Source organism: Hermetia illucens, chromosome 2 (genome assembly GCF_905115235.1).
Source record: "Hermetia illucens chromosome 2, iHerIll2.2.curated.20191125, whole genome shotgun sequence".
In the NCBI taxonomy this organism is placed as follows: Eukaryota; Metazoa; Arthropoda; class Insecta; order Diptera; family Stratiomyidae; genus Hermetia; species Hermetia illucens.
In genome coordinates, this window is record NC_051850.1 from 53,311,696 (window position 1) to 53,322,876 (window position 11,181).

Here is an 11,181-nt window from a genome sequence, read left to right on the forward strand (position 1 = left end):
GGATGGATGATTCCGTAGCCTATATAACGACGAAATTTATGAGCGCTATGGACAAAATCCGGCTCAATAAGTTGCGGTGGGCCGGTCACTTAATCCGTATTGATGAGGATGATCCAGTCTGAAAAGTCTATAAGGGTTTATATATGGTAAAAAAGAAGACGTGGAAGACTCTGCATCAAATGGAACGATGGCGTAGACCAGGACGTCAGACAGCTGTAAGGGATATCGAATTGGTGGATCTCGGCACCGGAGAGAGATGTCTGGAGTTCCTAATTAAGACAAGCCTAGACCGGATACCGGATGTTGCGCCGTTAATGATATGATGATAAGAGAGGCATCCATTATTCCTTTGGTACAAAAAACGCTGGCTTATTAGCAAATCGATAAGAATGATAGGCGGGAAAGCAGACAGCAATCGCTTTTACTTGATCAGTTCACTTAAAATGTTCTTACAGTAAACTAGACCTTTTTGGTGATGTATGAGGTGTTGATAGACTAGTCAAAAGTAGATACAGTATGCCAGCATGTAGAGCGCAGAAGTTGAGAAGACAAACAAACCAGGAATAGCAATAGAACTTCATGATATTATAGATAAACTCGATCTTATTAGAAAAGGAAGCTCAGGACTATGCTCAAACTACTGCCCGGTTCGACTATTATCGTATAAGATGAAGTTTTTGCGTTACATCCTCTGTAAGTGGATTCACCGTTAACCCCGCGATATAAGTCATGCGGTTGCGCATGTTGAGACATCGCTTTTCATTACGTACCATATAAGGTAGGTGTTGCGATATTACCAAAAGAATTGATCCGCTGACTTTGTCTCCTCCACCACCATCCAAAGAGCAGAATTCGAAAGGTGTTAGGAACTTCCAAACTGCCACGTATCTCGGGCTTGTCTAGAAAGAAATGCTTTAACCCTTTCTAAGGGTAGAATTCCTAAGTAAATTTTCAACTAAGTAAGTCCATAACAATCACTCGTCCAAATTGCCATCTTCTAACTGAATTTTACTACCTACAAACCTCAACTATGCTATGCGAGAATAAAATTTGCTTCATTCTTAAGCTTTTTAGGTTAGTGGGATTTTGAACTTTTAAAACAAGTTCGAGCAATTAGTTTCAGTGATCGATATCTCGACCAATGTCCTATAAAAAATTAAATATCCTGGTCGGTACTCTCTGCTAATGGTGAACTGTGCCACTACATATAAGTATATAAGCGCCACCTGGATAGACATATCAACGAACGAAACGAAATAAATTATCAAATCGATTGTTGTATCGACAGGCTGATTCTGAATTCATGTAGCCATCGGGATATGATATAAGGCCAGTCGTTGGTATGCCTTTTCTACAGAAAGCGTTCACTCTATGTACCAGAAAAAAAGGCATAGAGAAAATGAGACTGGCTCTCGCTCTCGTTATTCTTTACAAACACACGTTCTTCCAAAAACCGATTCTCCTCTTATGCCTTTATAGATGTGAGTAAGGCAATTTGCAAAAAAGGAAGATTTTACCTATTTTTTTTAAATAATATTCAGGCCCAAAACAAAATTTTTTTTTACCTCACATGGCTGTTTAACTATTCATTAGTATAGTTAACTGTTCACGGTCTGTGCTTCAAATAGAATGTGACATAAATTTCAGTTTAGAGGAATTAGTACGGACATTATAAAATAAATTTCGCTTACAATAAAAGGTTTTATGAACGTGCAACTTATTTATTAAATAATTAGTCAGTGTTCAGTTGAGGCACAAGTGAGAGGAAAATTTGATTACTTCACTTTTTCTTTTTTTTGCAGATAATCTCCGAGTACTTTTTGATTTTCTAGTTTGCGAGGAACTAAGAGAAATAATGCAGCGCAATTAATTTTCATGTTGGGGTTCATGTATTTCCTCAGATGTTGACAAATTGGAAAAGAGTTTTTAGTTCCAGGATGAGATCAACCAATCAAGTCCTCTTCCTTGATTGGTTTCTCTTCGTACGGTCCATCGTCCAGAATATTTCATACAAGTGAAACTGATTAAAATTGCCAATTGTGGCACCAAATTTCATTTCAAGCCTATTTCTCTAATACAAATTGTTACTACAAAGTCATTGCCTTTCCCCATTTTTTTGCATTAGCTCAAGAATTCGAACCGGTTGTGAATTATATTTTTCTAGGATACATTACAGCTTATCACATTTCCCTATAGAGCTTTTACTTTCACATTAACCCCCATTTTGAAGAACAATTCAAAGTATCATTGTTTAATTGTTTCGTTTGTCGTTAAGCGTTGTTAAAAGTAAAGTAAGTATGCATTATTAGTAATGTGCATAATAACATGAACGAAAAGAGGTTGCCGTTCGCTATGGTTTTAGAAATTAGATCCAAAACGATTTATTTCGTTCGCTATAGAAAAGTGAAACTTTCATATTTGATAACTTACACTTATCTCGACAATATAATGAATCCATTTGAAAAAAATGCTCAGCTAATTCAAATCGAAATAACTATTAAAGTTATCTGTCTTAATATTAATTTCAGTGCAGTAAAGTTCACTCGCCGCTAAACGAAGTTATCGAACATGTTTACATGCCACATTCTTTCGATTGAAACAAAAACTGATTATTCGGAAGCAATTGAACCTATTAATGGAAAACTTGATAGAGACAGGAAAAATTCAGACATGCAAAAGTGTTTAAAGGGCTATTTAATGTGACGAAATGAAATAATTTATTTCTTTGCATATTTCATTTTTTCTCCGTAATAGAATTGTCGGTGTAATCGATTATAACTACAAGGTAGCCGACAACGACTAAGTGCAACGTTTCAAAGTAAAAATGCTTGACACGTATGCTCGGTTCCCACATAACTTTAAACGCGTTTGTATTTTAGCGATTAAGTATTAATATGGTTATAGTTGTTCCCATATTATGAGAGGCGATAAGTTTTTTTCTTGGCACATTTTCACTAAAATAAACGACGCCTACAAGTGTGGGACTCAAAATCACTCAATCTTCAAAAAATCCTAGATACAGGCCAGATAGAGTTTAAACCGACGACGTTTTCTTCGGTATAAATTCATACTTATGCCAGGTTTCTGAATTAACATATTCGGGCAGGGCAGAAGTCCATCAGCGTCTAAAGAGTTACCTCTGCCTTGACGACAAAACTTTCAACAAGTTTTGAAAAGTGAATATATCCCCAAAAAGAGTGATCCGTGCACTAGAGGTAGAGCCGATCCGCTAACAAGCGGACGGAGGAAATAAGACCAATCTATCTTTAAATAAAAAAGTTCACGACATTATTTTCCCATAAAAAATATTTCTAGTTCTAATATAATTTTGTCCATATAGCGCACCAAATGAAAGGTCTTGAAGAATACTTTCTGAATTTAGTATTAGTTTTCACATTGGTTGCAAAGGGGAGGAATGAGGGGATTCGGAAGAGGTCAATTATTTCAAGGACCCATCCTCGCAAACTACCCACCCGAAAAATAAAAAAATAGGAAAGTCATGTACATGGTATCTATGCTCCGAGATACTCTCCGTTACGATATCCGCTCAAATAAAGTTAATAATAGCATATTATTATATTTTGAAAATTCAGTGTGAATCCCCCTTACGTTCATTCTAGGTCCGCAAAATTGCAGTAATATAGTTTTTGGAAGGAAGCAGCATTCTGGAAATTTTGGTGGAAATCCTTCCATTAATAACAAAGTTATAGTAGGCCAAATTTTGTTCTTGCGCGACAAAGTTCCTTACATAAATAAACACAAAACATTTCATACCTAAAGCGTCCAGCTCCCGGTTTTCCGACTTGTTACTTATTGTTGGACTTTAAGAATCTGCTTGAATATTGTGTTTCATCTTAACCTGGAGGTATAATGCCAGCAAAACACTGCTTTTCCACATCTTACTATTGAAATACATAAAAATTTCCATGCAACGAATAAATATTTTTCATTTTCGAAGAGGATATCCGTCAGGAAAAAACCACAGTTTTTATTTACCATATAAAAATGAAAATAACTTTTTAATCGCACACAAAACGGCTTAAATAGTCGCCCAAATAAAAACTAATATTCGAACTGGATCTTACTTCCAGCATTACGTGAAAAGGGCGGAGTGGTAAGGTGGGTAGTGCTTATGACAGACTATACAACTACCTAAAATAAGACCTATCTTCATATTTTCCTGAATAAAGTTTTTTTTTCGTTTTTGAAACTCAACCAAAATTTCCTCTCAACATGTTTTTGGAACAAAACTGATACCAATATAGATAAATTAACTGAACCGTTTGGGACTATCCTAATCCTATAGTTTTCACAATTTCAGCAGATGCCGAATTTGACCTAATACTAGCACTAAGTGCCAAGCATACCAAGGACGATCCTACCTACTTAAATTATAAAGGGACGCTGGTGATGATGCCCGATGGTAGGTCAATGGGAGAATTCGTCCAGAACTCCCCGTAATATCGAGCGCGTATGCAGAATGGTATATTTCTGTGTAGTTTGAACCAGACTGTGTGAGAGTCCCAGGACTTCAAGGGAAGCCGTGAGGGAACTCCAGCCGCCAGCTCAAGACGCAAAATTTATTTGACTTCCTAAGCATCTGTTGGACATCTTCTCCACGTCTTCCCGTTCAATGCTGCTTTATGGGGGATAGCAACATCAATAATATACACGGAGCGACTCGTCTAACAGCACGTCAGGCTTGTTGTGAATAATATGGCAATCAGTTAGACCTTGCCGGTCCCAATACATGCTGTAAGCCGAACTATCAAGTACCGCTTGCGGCTCATATCGGTAAACCGACCATGTTCCCGTGATCAGCCCATGCTTATATGCAAAATTTTGATGGATCAAAGACAATTCACGTGTTTACGGTGCATTGGCTTCGACTTCTATTTATCGATCCGCTCTTGGTCTGTCGCTTACTCTTTGCTGTAAAAATAAGCAGTGAGTCGACTTGGTGTTGATGACACCACGTCAACCACGCGCCTACCTCCGTTGTCATGAGACAGGTTCATCCGCTCCACGGCAAAGTTTGGATGATGCATTCGGAATTTGGACATAGTAATCCGGCGGATACGGACTTTTTCCAAATCGGTTTTCGTTCATGGTAACATTCCGGATGCATAAGCCAGTGAAGGGATAGCGAATACATTCAATGCGCTAGTTATTATTAAAACATTAATAGACCAGAAATGCATTTTAAATGGAAGATTGATTCGCGGTTTTTTCTGAAGTACTATCCAAGGAGAATATTATGATGAATGAGATAACACACCAAAAGATTGTATGTGATATGAATAGGAATATGGGCATATACAATTACCTAAAGTTTGCAGGTTGTGGACTAAAATAGGCATATCAGCAAATTGCAATTGAAGTTTACGCATATGAATGCGTAATTTGAATAACAAGGTAAGATATTTAGAAATTAGCATTAACAGCACAAAGATTCAACAACACCTTAAATAATCGATTGACGATGGGATGAATTTCAATAGATTTAATACCTCATTCATCGCTGGCACAATTTACATGGAAAAAAACTTTTCCTATATAAAGGGGGAAACTTACTCATTCCTTGTAGAACAGTGAACTATGTGGTTCAAAGGATAATTTTGACAACATTAATATCCTGGATTGGCGAGGGTTGTGGAGAATATCGACCCACTGAAGTAGATTCCGTTTATTCTTTATCTAAATCCTGGAATCTAACTTAATTCAACGATATCTACTACCTTTAGAGTGCATTAGCTCCTTTTAGGGAAAGGGTAGGTAGGTAGGTATCAGCGGCTGCTCCGAGGACTCCAATTAGCGTGTTGGTGCGCCGTTTTGATGCCACAAACTCCTAAGACCGTGACTGTTGTTATGGGAGCAGGGAAGCAGAGTCCAGCCGGCTCGGATCTTCAGAGCCAGCCCGTAGCATTCACGAAGGAAAGCAGCTCTCCGACCCTGCAGCTAGAAATCTCTCTGAGGTCCCCAAAGAATGGTTTACCCAGTGTCCGTAGTCTGACTCTAGCCAGAGCTGGGCAATCGCAGAGAAAGTCTATAAGGGTTTCCCTTCCTTCTCTGCAGTTTCGGCAATGCGAGTTGTAGGGTATGCCGAGCCTAGCGGCATGATCCCCTATGGGCCAGTGCTCCGTGCAGACCGCCGTAATCTTGAATGCATTTGCATGCGTCTGGCACAGGAGCTCTCGTGATCGGGCCATGTTATAAGCGGGCCAAATTCTCCTTGACTTGGCACAGCTTGTAAGCCTTCGCCATCTCAGGCCCGCGGCTGCTAGGTAGTGCGAGTAGACTCCGTCCCCAACAGCCACCAGCGGAACACCGACTGTATTCGCCGAGGGACTGCCAAGAGCAGAGCCTTGCCTGGCCAATCCGTCAGCCCGCTCATTCCCCTCTCTGTTCCTATGCCCGGGAACCCAGAGGAGAAGGAAAACTTTTGAAAAATAAAATTTCAAACGCAAGACCTTTTTCAAAGTGATAAGTATTTTTAAATCCAAATAAATGTTTGTGATTATGGGAATATATACCTTTCACTGATGCTTTTTCGTCTTGCAATTTGAAAATACATTTTTAAGGTTTTATGTAAAAACAGAACCTTATTCAAATCAAGTTACTGTCTGCTGGCTTGCCTCACGCGTTTTCTCGGAAACGGCTACGCCTACTAAAACGAAATTTGGTGGACATTTGTAAACCGTGAAATTCCTCACGTAAAGCGAATAACATGATTTTTTTTTTCAAATAGATTTTAATTTTGAGACTGAATATGAGTAGAGAAGTGAGGAGTTAAAAGGTCCTAACTTGGAATGAGACAACTGAAACTACTTAGTCGAAAATTGGAAACCCCCTTTCACCTTAAGATCATGTCACGATTATAAAATTTTGTGAAAACAAACCACAATATATGGCATCATTTTGGATAGTCAAAGCCCTATGATTATTAGCAAAATTATGGTAAGCCATTTTCCTGTACCTTAAAGGATCAAAGTGAATAGCCTTCAGAATGAAATTCATATACACTATGATATAGTGGCTACGTACAAAAGAAACAGTCGTGCACCGAAATGTACTCTTATACGAAATATATAAAAACTCTTAAATCTTAAGCGCCGAGCGAATCTGCATGGTTTGTTATTTTTTGATAATGCTAGTTTGAAGAATAAAGTTTGAACTAGTGCAACTTCAGATATGCCAAGATCTACTTGCAAGATGAGAATGCTGCGTGGAACAAAATGATTGTTTCAAAGGCTTTAAAATCTCAAAAGGAACCATGATATTAACTTGGTGTAGTAGGTAATTCGGTGTAAGTTTATTTTTAAACAACTACAAATAAAATTTCAATCGTAGGCATTTTTCTCTCGCAAAATTATACGGATATACGGCTCTTATTTTTTTTTGTATTTTTCATTGTCCACTATTCTACAAAAAACAGCGACTTTCCGAAAATCTTTAATAAAACGTAAATAATTCCAAGTTGGAAAAAATGATATAAGTGGAGATTAATATTATAGAAAATAATAAAAAAACATCACTCCTAGTTAGGTCTAAACTAGTAGAAGACGTTTGTTCAAGTATGAAGGGTTAGCCAGTTCATTAGTAGCATATGGTCTGAAGGGAAAATTTTTGCGGTGCACATACAATCTCCTTTTGTAAATGATCATGTCATCAGTTTAATGTAACATTCTTCTTTTGGAGTTTAAAGTAGAATGATTCCTTATTAAAAGAAATATAAAAATACGATAAAACATTTTCCTTATTTAAACCCTGTATTATTGCATATTTTTCTGAAAAAATGCATTTTTGATGCGGACTGAAAGGATGTGTTTAACAAATTTCCAAAATAAGATAAATATACTTTTTCTACTTCCCATTGAGCAGATTTTGTAGTATTTGAGTTTTCAAGCATATTTTTTATGCAAAAATTACTGTTGAAACCGAGCTAAAGGATTATACGCTGCAATATATTGGCCTTCTAGTTTCAAAGAGAATCGAGACCTATCGAATGAAGTTTGATACTTTACATTTTACATAACTTCTATGACAGTACGTTCAACCGTTCTTGAGTAAATCGCGCGTGACAGACATTCAGATGCAAATTAAACAGAGTTTAATATGTTTTTATTTTTACAAAATTCTGGAAAAAAGCTTATCTATGACTGTAGTCAAAATTGTTAGAAAACTGAGATCAAATAATTTGGTGCATAGGAAGAAAACCAAATATGAAATATTGCATTTACGATTAGATTATTTGAATCAAACAAAAATTAATAGACATCAAAAGTGTTAAGCTTTTGGGGAGCGAATTATGCGAAACAAAAGTGTATTCGATTTAAAAAGTGTTTTATTTTTGTGATTACTTTATATCGAATCAAATAATGCATTGTATTCGAATATATTTGTTTCGCGAAAAAGTAATCAGTCGGTTCAGACGTATCGTATTCAATGCATTCACGACAAACATTCCATTATCAGATCAGATGAAGACTGTAATCATCTATCCCAGTTTTTTTGATTAGTTGAATATATGTGTTTGTATTTCACCCTATTTGCATTGTCGGCCTTGACCTTCCGCGGAAATTCACCTCCTATCAATAGTACTTTACGACTTAATGAAACTGTTCGACACTTCCTCAACTTATCAGCTAAGGTCACATTGCTATCTACATTGCATCTTTGCATGCAAAATGGCTAAGACTTATCTGTTTGATGTTATTATTTGAGCTCGCACGAGAAATAAATAAAATTCAACCACCTGACTTCTGCGTAGCTCAATTTCATCACGAAAAAATTGTTACTTTTGGAACCTCAGAGCTTAAGTAGCTGCATGATTGGGTTGAAATTCGTACAAATAAATAGTAGGATGGGAGGATTTGATAACCTATGTCAACATTCCTGTGAAATGCAAACGTGACATATGCCGAGGAAGAAGATTTGACACAAGAAGCTTTCCAGTTGCAATAAAGTTGCATCATCATTAGCGACACTTCGAGTCACACAACATTTGAACCATAAGAAAAAATCCAATTACATATTGTCTTGTTGCAAATAACAAAATTTGGCAACTGGAACTACCTCACGGCAGCCTTGGAGTATTTAGAAGTTATTCCTGCTCACTGAACGGCGACCAGTCCGCAGAACCGTCCACTTTGTTTTCTTACTGCATTTCACTTGGGTCCCGTTTTATTCCAATCGCACTTTCGTTCTTGATAATGGCACTCCAGAATTCGTGTCGACTGTGAACTTGAACTTGTCCGTCACTTCAGCAGCCCGACTACTGGCATTTGAAGCTCGTTTACTCAATCAATCAGCACACGGCCGCTAGCGGACTAGAATTGGGGCCCGACTGCTGAACGAGTTGCCAAAGAGACACAAGTGCAGCGGCGGCAGTAATTCAATAACAATAATTCCACGGGCGAAACGGCACGAATATTTAGATTGGGCTCTCGAGCGCCCGATAATTGTAAACATTGAAAATCACTAGGGTCGGGTAGCCCAACCGTGTCATCTCGCAAATTCTAAACAATTATTTAGCGTTCGGCGAGGCAAGATGTCACAGCGTAACCAACGAATAGCACAGGTCGAAACACAATATTCACATCGGTCACTGCGGTCCACAAGTAGATCAACTTCTCAGAATCAGAATCCAGCAATTCTTATTAGACCCGTTCTCGGCAAAAGCGAAACGACCAATCCTCGTGCCGTACTTTCTCTTACTGACTCTGTACACTCGCTGCCGTTCTTCTGCCGATGAAAGTGAAACCAGAAACAGCAGAACAACAGAGGAGCGATCGGAAAATACTTATGTGTTCGTATACACCACCACATGCTCGACACCCGGCAAACTCCAACTGAACGGAAAGAATCTGATAAGCTCACCGCGTTCACGTTGCCACCCTCGCAACGCCACCCCCTGCACAAGCAGCTCACGAGTAAATAAACTCTGCTTGTGTGCCATTGCCATTGTCACTGCCAGAAGTCAGGGCGCACGCCGCCGGCCGCTGGCTTCATGGCCAACCTCAACATCGGCGTCATGCAGCGTCTTCCGCTGCTCCGTCCTTCTGCAAGCCGGCAAAGGTGTTTTGGGTTGCGTGGTGAACAGTCACAGTGGGTGGATGGGCGCAAGGGCGATACAAGCCGAAAATCCAAGGTTGATGGCAACGTCAAGGCAAACACTTGGAGCTGCAGGGGAAATCCCTTTTTCTCTGCAAAGCCAATCAGGGTTCCCGTTTTTCGTCATATTCCAGCAATGTGAACGCGTCTCTCGCAATATGTATTTCTATTGTTACAGTTTTGGGTGCATTGCTTGCAAGTAGTGTTTTAATTCATTTTTATTCTCAATATTTTAATTATCGAAATGAGAAAAAATATACAGTGCTGTGAAAAATTATAGGCTCATGCACCCATTTTCATAACTCTAGTAAACAATAATGAACATTTTTTGTTGGGTTTGTTCCGAAGTATTATCTACCTACAGTGGTTCCCAGTTTATTTGATGCAGTCACTGTTTTTAAATTTACATCACTGTAATATCGAAACTAGAAGATTTATCGATAAATTTTGAATGTAGTTGTATAGGATCATATTTAATAAACGAGTTTCCAATAAGGCAATCTCAAAAATTCTTGTTTATAGCATACAAAACCGATGTTCTAGGTAGATTGCTAAATTTCAGCTCACAGATTATTTGATAAAGTCTCCTTCAGTGTCAGAAATCTTTCGTTTGTCGCGCACTTCAAAGGTCCTTTTTTTCAAGTTTTTTTTTCGTGTTTAGGTATCATAACAACACTTTTTGAGTAATTTTGGAAACCTGAGTACAGTTTTTTTTCTAGAATGATCGCCGTATAACAATGGAGCAGCGTAAACTGGAATTTTACCCCTTTAGAAAAGGATAGTGTCCCCAAAATTGTTGAAATTGTCAATTCAAGGGCCTCGACAGTCCAGCACATAATTGAGCGTTTTGTGAATAAAAATTCATTGGAAAATAGGACCAGAAAATCAAGCTATCTGCTCCGAAGTTGGCTAGTGAGATTCGTGATGAACCGGGAAAGTCGTGTAATTTTGAAACACTCCAGCCTGTGCTGCGCGACCATGATTTAAACGGTCCAGTAGCTCGAAAGGAGCCTTATATTTCAACAACAAACATGAAAAACAGATTTACCTTTGCCAGGGAGCACATAA

At 38.3% G+C, this 11,181-nt stretch overlaps 1 protein-coding gene across 4 annotated transcripts in view; it reads right to left on the reverse strand.

Moving 5' to 3' along the window:
- Positions 1 to 9,669, reverse strand: part of LOC119648869 (ecdysone-induced protein 75B, isoforms C/D) — a 180,297-nt gene extending 170,628 nt beyond the window's left edge. For 2 of the 4 annotated variants that reach the window (XM_038050760.1, XM_038050759.1), the window contains exon 1: positions 9,076 to 9,669. The gene's annotated coding sequence lies outside the window, so the exon portion shown is untranslated. Of the gene's footprint in view, positions 1 to 9,031 lie in introns of all 4 variants that reach the window. The other 2 variants (XM_038050758.1, XM_038050757.1) reach the window with 1 other exon arrangement.
- Between the last annotated feature and the right edge of the window lie 1,512 nt (positions 9,670 to 11,181).